The following is a 13,030-nucleotide window of genomic DNA, read 5'->3' as shown; positions in this document are numbered from 1 at the left end:
AGGTTTTTTCCTCAAGGGTTGTGAATAAAATCTGCTGACAGGCCTTCTGTTGTGGCTTAGTGTTGCAAGGTAATTAGGGGGTAGGAGATCAGCCAACTTTTTAAAGAGCACTGGTCTTGACTTAGTCAGTAAACAGTTGAGTGTTTTTGTCTTCTTTGGGTTTTTCAGAGACAAGTCAGACAGTTAAAAAAAAAAGGTGTAAAAAGATGAGCATCATTTCTAGTGTGGTGGAGCAGCTCGGTAAGATAAATCACGCCTGTTCTGGTCACGTTAATGCATCAGGAGTGACCACCCCAAAGCACCGCATTGTGCCATATCAGAGAGCTTGAACTCAAGCATGCCTGTTGTATCCTCTATTGAAACATGGGTGATACATTCCAAACATAATTGAACTAAGACATACTTCTTAGAACATTTACTAGGTAGTTGTATTTTGATTAATTTGTCACCACTGCAGAAATTCAGTCACTGTCAGGAAGTAGCATTGATGATGTGGGTAGGCATAAATGGCTCCTACTGTGGTTCACCTCTCTGTATTTTTTTTAACACAAGTAATACATGGATACTTATTTCAAAGATTCAAATAAAACATTAACATTCAAAGCAAAATGTGAAAGTCACCAGTCCCTGCCCCTGCATACACACTTACTCCCTTTGCAAGAGGAAAGTGCCCTCAGCGGCTGGTAGGCATCCTTCCTGACCCCTTCTAGAAGTATGTTTTATACATACCTAATAGGAACCCAATTACAGTTGTCTTTTCACAACTTTGATCATCTGATTATTACTATTCTCTAAGTCACTTTTTTCAGTTATCAAAATGTCTTACATATTCCTCTCTGTTGTTAAAGGCTATAAAACAAAAATGGAAAAAATATTTTCATAAGATTTTTTTAAGATAAAAATATAGTTTTATAATGGCTTATTAATGTTGTGTAGAGCTGACAGATGCATTAACTTGCCTTTCTGCTTATTATACATAGCAATCAACTTTATGATATATTTAAGAAAACCCAAAGAATAATTTTAATAATGATGTTTATTTTTTTTCCTCTTGGAAGAAAATAAACTTGTAATTTTCAAATGAAAATACTTTTTGGTTAAGGTGAAGAATGTAGCAAAGAACCACGTGAAATAATCATTTACTCTCTCTCTGTAATTGCCAAGGCACTTATTGGACAGAGATCCCTTCTGATAGTATATTAAAAATTAAGTCATTGCAAGTAGGACCCTCTATCACCTTTACATCTATAGGTAAAAGACAGTGCAAACCAAAACAGGCACCTATTCTGTTTTGGAATATGACAGAATCCCATTTCATTTTTGCTGTGTTTCCGATGTAAAATTATTATAGTCCACTACAAAAACAAGAGAGAATCATTAATTTATATATACATATTTTTAATCCACTTAAAAAAAATAGCAAAATGTTGAACTTCTAAAACATTCAAGATGAATTCATTTACTTTTTTGCAAATTTTGTAAATAAATGAATTTGTAGGATCATTGGGTTACCTATGATTTTTCACTGAGTTGCAGTTATAATGACTCTAATTCTTTTCATATAGGCTTTGCAATTCAAGCGTCCAACTCACCCAATAGATTTCCTAGGGCGATTTCATGAAGGTCATTGTCCACATTTTCCTGAGAAAACATTTTTCTATCACTAATAATAATTACACTAGATTATTGTATATTTGTGATGCTTTACATCATTCAAAGGACTCAGAGCTTGAACATTTTAGTAGACCATGATTATTATTTCCATTGTCTAGAGGAAGAAAGAGAGGAAAAGAAGAACTGAGACTTGAATTAGAATCTTCTGACTTCGAAACTGATGTTCTGGCTCATCCGTGTCCTTGGCTCTTTTGGTCCATGTCAGCTCCCACCTCATTCAGTGTGAACAAAGCTCAATCAGAAATCTTTTGTACTCTTTTCTGGAAGAATGCTAGACAATTTTCAGCAGAATCATTAAGTATAAAGAGGAAAGGATTTTTTCAATGTGTAAAATAGCCCTCTACAAACAATACTTATGAAGCAGAATATATTTTAAAAATAGTTATAACTCTTGTTAGCAAATTTTAAAAGTATATTCTACTCAGTAGTCCTCTTATTCTTTGAAAACCAAGGTGAATGCTACTAAAATCACTTTATTTTTAACCAGGGATATTATTAGTAAATGTAAGAAATAATTTAACTCGTAATTATTGTCAGAAGAATGAAAACACTAAACACTGAGACCATAGCTGGAAGTTCTGGAAGTTCGAAGTTTTGCTATTTTCTTTGGGTGGTTTTAAAATATATATATGTATATATGTAAAGTAATGGTTTCCTCTTGTTTTTATAGTGGACTATGATAATGTTATGATAGCAAGAATGAAATGGGATTTTGTCATATGCCAAAATAGAATACGCGCCTGTTCTATACGAAATTGTATACAATGAAGATACAGGCCTCATAGTGTTCATTTATGGCTGTCTTGTCTTATACTCTACAAATGACAAAATCTCTCTCAGTGTTTATATGTGAAAAATAAGCAAATAATTTGAGATACTGCCCAAGCAGAGTTATGAAGAGACATGCTATGGAAGATAGAGTTTGGATCACTGATACTTTACGGTGAGCTATATGTGTCTGGAGAATGATGATGTTGACTCTGCACTTTAGCAGTTGTACTTTACAGAGGGGCTGTTTTGAGCCACTTACAGGTAAAAGACTGTTCAAGCCAAAACAAATTTTTAAAGAGCTCTGTATCTTCTGACTGGCTTCTCCGACTGGCTACCCACTAATGCTCACTTCCTCACCTTCAACTATTTGTGAACCAGGGCTCAACATAGAAATCATCTCCTTCACAAGAAGTCTTCTGTGACTCTTCAAGTCTGAATTAAGTGCCTATCCTCTATATTTCCAAAGTACTCCAAAATTACCTCCGTTATAGCAGTTGTCACACCATAGTCTAATTACCGGATTATCTGTCCTCAGTAGAAGGTCAGACCCTTGAGGACAGAATGCTGTATCTTGTTCATCTCTGTATGCTTGGTGTCTGGTACAGGTCCTCAATAAAACTTCTTTGAAGGAAGGAAGGGAGGAAGGGAAAAAAGGACAGAAAAAGGGCTCCAGTTCCTTGGTTTTCAATGTTCATGCTCCCCTATCCAGCAAAGGGAATATCAACATATCTGAGCCCCTTAAAATATGAGGTGATAAGCCCAGGTCTTTACTTTTATATTTATTTTCTCAAGAACTGTCATCCTTTTTTAACCTAAAGGTAATAATTAGTTACAAATTTTTCTTCAGCTATAGTTCCATCTTTCTCTGGGTGGGTGGTGTGGAAACTTTGCAAGTATCTACTATGTTCCTTGTCCTTGGTTCTAAAGAGCATTTAATTAAAAGACAAAGTCATTAGTTACTGAACTTTTTTGAAAACGTAATATATGCACTAAAGAGTATTGGGTTTTAGGAAGAGGATAAAAATAAATAAATAAAAAAACATACCCTAGTGTCCAAGAAATTTATAAGAAATAGAATAAATAGATTAGAAAAGGCAAGATAATAAAAACCATAGGCAAAGTGAAGATAGTTACTGACCTTTATAGTGTTCAAGAAAGGACAGAAAGAATGAATGCTTTTGTATCCCAGTAGAGCTATTTTCATTATTTTGTTATTCACTTTATTTAACTTTGTCAAATGCTCCATGGTCATCCTTTAATTATTGTACATAATGTTTTGTTAGCTGCCAAAGTATACACAATTGTTTCTCCAATTTTTATCTCTGTTCAACCCAGATAATATTTGTGTTGAATTCTTCTTAAGAAGAGACTTATTCAGAATTGAAATAAATTGCATACTCGGATAGCATCAATTTAATATGATAAAATACGTCCATTTAGAAGACACATCCACACACATACTGTTATGGACTGAATGTTTGTGTCCTCCCCCCGAAATTCATGTATTGAAACCCAATACCCATGTGATGGTGTTTAGAGACAGGGTCTTTGAGAGGTAATTAGGGTTCGATGAGGTCATAAGGGTGGGAACATCATAATGGGATTGGTGCCCTTATAAGAAGAGACCCCCAGACAGCTTTCTGTCTTCCCACCATGTGAGGACATAGTGAAAAGGCAGCCATCTACAAGCCAAGAAGAGCTCTCACCAGAACCTGACCATGCTGGCACCCTGATCTCAATCTTCTAGCCTCCTGAACTGTGATAAAATAAATTTCTATTGTTTAAGCCACCCAATCTATGGCATTTTGTTATGGCAGCCTGAGCATACTAAGACACATATGCAACCTATGTGCTGTATGTGATGATACATAGGTCAGGTCTCTTTTCAACAGCCATATTTTGGGTACATGCACAATGTATTTGTGTGACTCTCCAGAGCTATAGCTCTGATCGACAGCCGCCTCAAGACCACAGTCACCTGTCAGTTTCTCTGCTGATTGACAGGTGTTTTCCATGCCTATTTATTTCAAATGTCTTTATGAGTCCTGCCATGTTTTTGCAACTGCTCCAGGAAAGCACAAGCACAATAGAGGTCACTGCTGCTTCTTGCAAGAGGCTGAATTATCTTATTTTTGTGAAAAATAATCTGATTTTTACTGCCTACCTTGAAATTATTGTTTTCCTGACACATGAACAAATATGTGGAACAGAATAAAGATAATTTCTAAAGTCCCAAATCCCTATATCATTTTCTGAATCATCCATGTCAAGCCGTGAAATGATCTATATATTTACCATTTATTTTATGCTGCTCCACTCTTTGAGATTCTCGGTCATGCATAATTTGGCAATTATCAATGAATATTTAAAATTTTCCTTTCTTGTAGTAGAAATAATAATATACTTATCAAGGAGGTCCAAAATAAAGAAATTAGGAATCAAAATCACATTTACTTTGCTGTTAATTCATGCCATATTTCCCATGAGGTGTTGTTATAGGGAAATCTGAAATAAGTAAGCTAGAACATTTAACTTTTTTCTTGCCTTTAATACCTTTACCTATTTAATGAAGTCCTTATTTAAACATTTGGATACATATTTTTCTTTTATTTGAATTTTTCTTTAACGTAATTTAAATAAAACACTTTACCTCTTCCAATGCAACCCAAATGTGAATTTTTGCCATTTGAGTCTTCTTTTTTCTCTAGTAGTGCTTTGCTGTCATTAAAAAGTTATATATTCCATATTTCCTAGGATACCAGTATGTCTAGCTACCTGAAATGACACATTTATCACAGTCAAATAAAAAAGAGAATATAGTTGAATTTTTATTTTTGTGATATGCTTAAAATATATTGATGGATCATATTCTTTTGTATGTTCTAAAGAAATATATAGTATTAAAGTATGCTGAGTTGAAATTTTCCATGGTTACTCAAATTTACTTGAAGAGGAGGAGGATGATAGCTTATTATTGGACTTAGATAAGTCAACAGCAGCACTCCCTAGATCATTAGATAAAATGGTTATAGGAAATCTTTGAAATTTGGTTCAAAATTAATGGAGATTTTGTACAAATATTTAAGCATAGCTTCCTGCCTAGAAATTTTTACATCCCTATTAAACATGACAGAGAGAAAAATTATGTTAACATAATCACTGGGAGGAAAAAAACTACATAGTGACCATCTGTACTATTGTCTCCCTCTCCTCTTCAAACCACAAACGTGTCCTTTTTAAATTTAACTCATGTTCCTTGCCTCATTCTAAGGTCTCAAGATGTATCTACTAAAGACTTCATGTTCAAATCTCCCTTTTCTCTACTCACTCTTGAAATTTAGAATATGTAGATATTATTTGTGTGATATGTATGTATGTATACATGTACTTTTATATAATATGTGGTCATATGTGTCCTCTCTTGCGAATAAAATTATTTGTTCAGGATGTCTAGGAAAAGGCATTTATTCACAACCACTTTCTGAATGTCTACATACGCCAGTCAGTGTGCTAAGGAGGGGTTATGTGAATAAGACAGAAGCTGCTCACTGTCTGATAGAAATTGCTTCCTCTTCTTGTATAATTCACCATAACATAATAGAGGATTCTGCTCATAGTGAATAGTCAATTCGGTTGATAAAAGCTGCCAAGAAACATCAGATTAAGACTTGATGGGGACACGAGGGAACATAAAGTTTCAGGAGCCTGTGAAAAGAGGCGTCTGAAGTCCCACCATGCTATGTCCTCCTGCGTGTCCCTTTCATTATCCTGGTCTCAACCTCACATGGCTCTGGGACCTCATCTTCAGTGCTAGAATTTCAAGGATTATGTGTACTTGGAGGGCACATCAAATTTTCTGGCAAGACTGGTCTTCAGTCTTGGTGCTGTCCCAGGTCAGCATTTTTTAAGAGTAGAGTCAACTTGGAAAAAGTGTTCATGTCACTTCTTTAAAAAATTTGTCTTATTCTTAACAAATCTCCAGTTAATTAAAAGAAGAAGAAACCAACAACAACCTTGTTCTTAGCTTCTCTCAGTGACCAAGGCTTTATGTGCCTGTCGTAAAGTAGGAGAGCTTAATAAATATAAAAAAGTAGCAAAATATTATGGTACAGAACATTCCCTCCAGCCCAAAAAAGTATTTCTAAATTAGTTGCTCTATAAATGTTAATTGATGGTGGTATTCCCTGAGAAACTTTTATCAAAAACTTGGGAACCCATCCAATAGCACAGACTTTTTTTTTTCCCCCTCTCCCTCTAGATTCTTGTATTCAGACTTAGGTCTCGAATCTCTTTTGAGGAAGGAAGAACATGTTTTGGAATATTCCAGTCCCTTTACTTTCATAGTTGCTGTTGAGGGTGCTAAAGATGAATGGGAGTGCTATTTAGCAATCTGTGAAGTTTCAACATCTTTGCGCAGCTCAGTAGGAATCTTGGAAAAATACTTTTTTCACAGATTTAGCTGTCAGTTTAGGTTTTCTTACCTTCCTTTTTATGTTCTGATGCTTGAAATAGATGAAAAAGTATAAATTATATGAACAATACCTTATTTTCATGGAATTCTAGTATCAGAGGGCTTTAGCATATTTTAAAGACATTTTACGATTAATTCTTTTAACACACCCACATGTGAAATAGGCTATATGTTTCATTGTTGTACCCTTTCTGCAGATCAGAAGATTGAAGAATATAATCCAGTATTCTCATTTCTTCGAGTAGACAGCTCTGCCACTGAAAAGGAACAAAGCTAAATATCAGACAAGCAAGAGCTGTCTCCACCCTCCCATATCCTTAATTTAAATGTGTGAATTTCTCACAGGTTATTCATGTGGGACATATTTTTTTAAGTACCCAATAAATTCTTGCAGCTCCTAAAGTCAGGTTGAAAAACTCTCCTTTGCAGTATGTTCTATTTAGAAGACAGAATTGTCTTGTCAGTCTCTTGTTTTCTCTTATTGTGAAGTTTCTAGAGCCAAGTAAAGATCTGAGTGGTATGGTAGAAAATATATCTGATCTCTTTCACAGGCTATGATTTACAAATAACCAGAGGTATACAGAAAGTCTCCAATAATTAAAAACATGTGTCTGAGTCTAATTTCTTTATTTTCCTTATGTAGACACCAAACATCCATAATATGTAAGATAGTTCATTATCGTAATAGTATAATCAAACCCGCAAAATCTCCATTTCCCAAAATGAGCTGAAGCTATTAGATGCTAAAATGATTTCTAATAGCCACTATCACATGGTATATACTTAAGTTTCAACTTTTGAAGTATTTACCTTCTAAAGGAGGTGGTGGCATTCATTTATTTAGTGAGTCATTCATTCATTGGTTATATCCCACCTCCTCCCAAAAGCCACTTGGAGTACTCTGTCTGATCTCAGAGAAGTAAGTCTGCTTGACTTGTTCCAAAGTAAGCCTTTAACAGTCCTACCTGGCCTTGACTCTGCTTCATGCCACCTGGGGAAGCAGGAGCCAGCGTGTAGGGGAGAATAGAGGAGAGCGATCTACTGTATTGCATAAGGAAAAAGCACTGGACCAGGAGTCAGAAGACCCATATCTGGACTCATTTTCTTTGATCTTAGGAAGGTCACCTAGTTTCACTTTTTCTTGTTTTAAAATAGAGGTGATAATACCTTCCTAGCCTGTATCATTACACCATGAAAAGTTGAGTTGATTATGTTTATGGAGAATTGAGGATATCACTGAATATTTAGAAAATTTCTGGAATTTAGTAAGAATCTGTGAAAAAATCATAACTATATAACATATCACATACTATTTTTAATAATTTAAAATATCCATGAATATCAAATGTGATAATGTTTATGAAAGGACTCTTAAAACAGCAAAGCTCCAGTCTTATAATTATTAATATTTTTATTAATATTCTTATCCCATTGATCTCTTCTTCCTAATCAGTTATCTTAAATAAACCAAGTTTTGTTTATCCCTGGGGCTGGCTTTGTGCATGACAGCAATCCTAATTAAGGTAGATGCTAAGGATGTACATAAGGCTAGGACCTGGTTCTTGAGTTTAAGAAATTTACACTCAGTTTGAGTAGTCGTGCCTGGTATTAAGCACATGCTCAATTTATGTTAGCTGAATGAGATAATAGTAGGGCATACTTAAAAATCAGAATCACTTGACTGCCTGAAAGCAGTATAGAGAGGCTGCAACCGAGTTTGGAGCAGGGCTGGGGAGAAGGTATATTGAGTGGAGGTTGGGAATAACCACAACCGGTTTGATTGCATTCCATTTTTCCCTGTTTACTTTCAATGATATTTAGACTTTAAAGGCTACGTATGAAGGTATTTTGAACCTAGAGCTGTGTACCTATGACACATTGTCATTGACTCCTAAGACATAACAATGTTTTCTGTTATATGTTTAAAATACTGTTGACTTCCAAACATAGAACCTTTATTCTTACATTATTCATTAATCAAACTGACATTAGTTAAAATAGCAATTTTTAAAAATATTTTAAACTCAGTGGTATTAGCCAACATATTGAATTATCCTTCAAGTATTGATAATGGAAATTTATTCTAAAAATTCTTTGGACTTTTGACTGTTACAGTTTACCCTTTACCCTGACTCCCCCCGCCCCCTTTTTTTTAATTTAAATTGCTAATCATATGAGAAGGCCCATTTAACCTGTACTCTGAGCAGTGACATCCAACTGTTAAGTTTGATAATTATTCAAAAAAGATTACTAGTTTTATATTCTATCTCAAAATAGCATATAGACCTTAAGGGTATGCACATATGTATGAAAACCATTTTTTCTCAGAAAGCAAATATCAACCTAAATAAAACTTTAAAAATTATACAAGCCAAGATTTCATAACTCCATAGCTATTAGAAACAGCAGAGAAATGCATCAATCTTTAGACTTCTGTGAGGGGAATAAAAGGTTTAAAACAGATACATTTTAAATCAGTTCCTTCATAAAAGAACTTTCTAGAAAGACAGCCTGTATCACATAGCTCATCACTCCTTATGCAATCAAATCCTCCATTGTCTTCAAAGAGATGGCTGCTGCCTCACAAGCCTGGCCCCTTTAATGGGTGAGCAGCTTCTGAAGAAGCATTGTGACACCCAGATGTGGAGTTCTTTGAAGCTACACTTCTGGGGAACCATCATTTTGTTACAGAGCAAGAATAATATCAGAATTTCCTGGGAATCAGTCATCACAGGAAATTATCAGCAATTCATAGACTTTCCTTTTTGCGTTTGCTTCGCCCTCGAGGGTAATCACAAAAGATTATAGTCTCCATTTCAGCTTTCATATCGCTGAAATATTATTCTCTGCCGACAGCATGATTGATTTCCAGAGGCCAGCTTTTAACCTCGGCTTCGGGAGGCCAATCGGACTGCAGTGGTTTCATAACTGCCAACAGTTGTTATTGTGATATTGTTCTGTTGTGAGGCAGAAATTTGGTGATTCCTGATTAATTATATGAAATATTTAAATAAAGTGACATATCAGCTTCTCGTGTTGTTGATATAGGTGTTTGTCTGATTTCAGTAAAAGTGTTAGAGGTTAGGGAGATGGAAGGGTGAAAACAAAAAATCAAATGATGGTTGTGAAGCCTTTGAAGTGCCAAGCATCCTGATAGGATGAATTTCAGAATGGAAGACAGAATAATTCAAAAACATTTCTGAAAATCTTCATAAGGAGTAGATGGATTATAAATACAAATGATTTTTGCTTCAAAATATTAAAACTTTTCATGAATGTCACTGAGGGATTTTGTGTTTCATGACAACTTGCAATGTGGTTCATGTAGGTTTTTCTCCATTGCTGGATTAGGAAATCTTGATGCCATATTTATGGCCAAAATATAAGCAAACTGGACACATGTTTAATTTGATGATTTCATTTGCTATATTGATTTTTCTCTTATATAGGTGTTGCTTTATTCAGAACATATAGAAACAGAAAGGGCTTTGTGTATATTTGAAATAAATTTGATGAATAAAATAGTTTTGCCAAGTGACTACATTTCCTTACAAATTCAAAAGAAAAGGAAAACATTTCAGTTTAAACTACTTTTGGTTTGAACTATAGCCTCCTTGCAATCATGTAAAAATAATTGTAAATCAAATGGATAAATGTTAAATGTCAAGCTCTACCATTAACAGAGCCTTATTCAATAAAGCAATTATCACTGCAGCCAGCAGAGTAAGGCACTTTATTAAAGCTCTTTATTTTGCTTTACAAGTATGGTATATTTTGTATCCTACAAATGCAGAGTTGAACCAAAAATGTTTTTTGTTGTGAAGAGTATACACATATCCATCCATACAAAAAGGCAATAGCAAGATGAATATATGACGTAAAATATTTTTGATATCACTTGTCCACAAAACCACTCAGGGACCATTTTCCTTATTAAAGTCCTAAAATGTGAAGTGTGACAGGTGAACCTGCAAGGAGAAGGAGGATCATAGAATCAACATCGGTACAGCTGTGACATCCTTGGATGGGAATCGGAGAAGGGGGGTACAGATAAAATGCAAGATGCCCAGTTAAAAAGTTGAATTTCAGATAAACAACAAATCATTTTTAGTATAAGAATATCCTATGCAGTGTTTGGCACATATTTATAGTAAGGAAGTTGGACTAAAATCAGGCTGGTGGATCTGGGGCCTGACCTACATGCTTTAACTAGAACTGTTTTCAGTGTTTTATTATATTGAATTTCCAGTTAGGATTCTGTTTTGGGGTAGCATGGGAGGAGGGTTCTAGGGCTCAAACTAAAACAGTTAAAAAATCAGTTTGAAAATGTGGATGATCTCTGACATTTTACCATGTGTAATGAGAGTGTGGCATGGACAGTAAGAGCCCAAGATGCTTAGGATCGGAGCACTGCAGACTTACCCTGCATCAAGCCTTGTCAGTCCTTCACTGTCAGGTTCCTTCTAAGTGCAAGAGTAAGAAATATGTTGTCCTCCATTTGGGGAAAAGACACTTCATTTCCGATTTGCTTTGCAGAATGAAAAATACGTTCAAACAGGTCCAGGTTTTCGATTTTGCACGTCTTCCTGCCTGGTGGAGTTTTCTTTTCATCTTATACCTTTTTAATTTGTGTCACAGACCTGCTTTGCCTCAGCATCAGGATGTATCTGATTAGTTAAAGAACAGCCTTTCAAACTTAGCTTTGACAGAATGGTTTTGAAAAGATGTAAGTTAATGCATTTGTCTGTTCAGGAGGTGTATTGATTTTTAAGTCAAGAAAGCTCATTACTTCCCTAGTCTCTTAGAAAGCCCTTCTAACATTTTTTAGCCCATTTACCAGAAAACAGGCAAACATATCCTTACTTACTTAGATCTGGAATCTTAGCACCAATAATTTTTAGAAATACGTTCATAATCATCAGTAAGTAGTCTTTGGTTACTTGTGTGCCATTTTTTTTCCTCTTAAAGAATAAAAAATTCTATTTTTTTAAAAGATGTTTCTCAGACTTATTTTTGGCACTGAATTTTATGTTGTGGAAATTTAATCTTGGAGACAAGTTTTGGGGGATTGTTTAAAAGTCACTATTTTAAAAAGAACAAAAGGAAAGGCCAAGAACTAGGTGACTGTCTTCTATCTCAGATATTAGCCCATCCTTCCAAACTTCAGAATGGATGGCTTCTTCCAATGTACTGTAGAAGAATCACTTTCCATGACCTATTCTCAAATGAATGTCTATCTTATTTAGTATTTTGCACATCTATTGAAAAACTATTCTTCAGTCCATATTCCCAAAATGATTTATTTCTTATTTTATTTCACCCTGAGGAGACACAATACTAAATAACATAGGTAACACCTGACATTTATTTTAGATTCTCTTGGTGAATCCCGTTCCTGTTCCTATCACTCTAAATAGTGTATTCTAACCAGCTTTGTTGGTATTTTTCTTTGGGTAACATTGTTCATTGTCAACTATGTACGCCTTGGGCTGTTTGTTTTTTTGAAATATGCATATACTTCATTGAGAAATATGAAGTATACATACTTCGAGGGTAGTAACTTTTCCACAGACAAAAAAGGTTAATACTATTTGTTATCGTTTTATTTTTTTCTTCTGTGCTATAAAAATTTACAATAGAGCTAAATTCTTATTAATTCCCTAAAAGATTCCAGGTAGTTTTTCATTTTTTGTAAAAATTTTGTAACTTTTCTCATGTTCCCTCAAAAGAGCATCTAACTTTCATATGAACTTTTTGTTACCTTGTCTTTGATAGATGTTACAGGTCTTTCAAATCCATATGCATCCATTGGCCAAAAATTATTTTAGTTATAGGAACATCAAATACTGAAGATAAAATGAAAATCCTTTCAGGAACTTTCTTTGTGTCCTGATGGAAAAACACCTCTCTTTCTTAATAGCTTCCAGTCACGTCTAAGCATTTGCTTGTTCAAAAATGGAAACAAAGAAAAGCACTGAGTTTCCTTAGGAAACATAATTCAGCTCATTACCTTAATGCTTTTTCCCTCCATTATGAGGAACAATTGCAGGGGCCAGCCCAGTGGTGTAGTGGTTAAGTTCGAGCTCTCTGCTTCAGTGGCACAGGGTTCACAGG

General features: G+C 34.8%; 1 protein-coding gene across 2 annotated transcripts in view; it reads left to right on the top strand.

Moving 5' to 3' along the window:
* Positions 1 to 13,030, top strand: part of ZNF385B (zinc finger protein 385B) — a 105,951-nt gene that overhangs the window by 23,506 nt on the left and 69,415 nt on the right. The gene's annotated exons all lie outside the window — the stretch shown is intronic.

The sequence above is a fragment of the Diceros bicornis genome, chromosome 10 (genome assembly GCF_020826845.1).
Source record: "Diceros bicornis minor isolate mBicDic1 chromosome 10, mDicBic1.mat.cur, whole genome shotgun sequence".
NCBI classification, from domain to species: Eukaryota; Metazoa; Chordata; class Mammalia; order Perissodactyla; family Rhinocerotidae; genus Diceros; species Diceros bicornis.
This window is presented reverse-complemented; position numbering and strand designations above follow the sequence as displayed.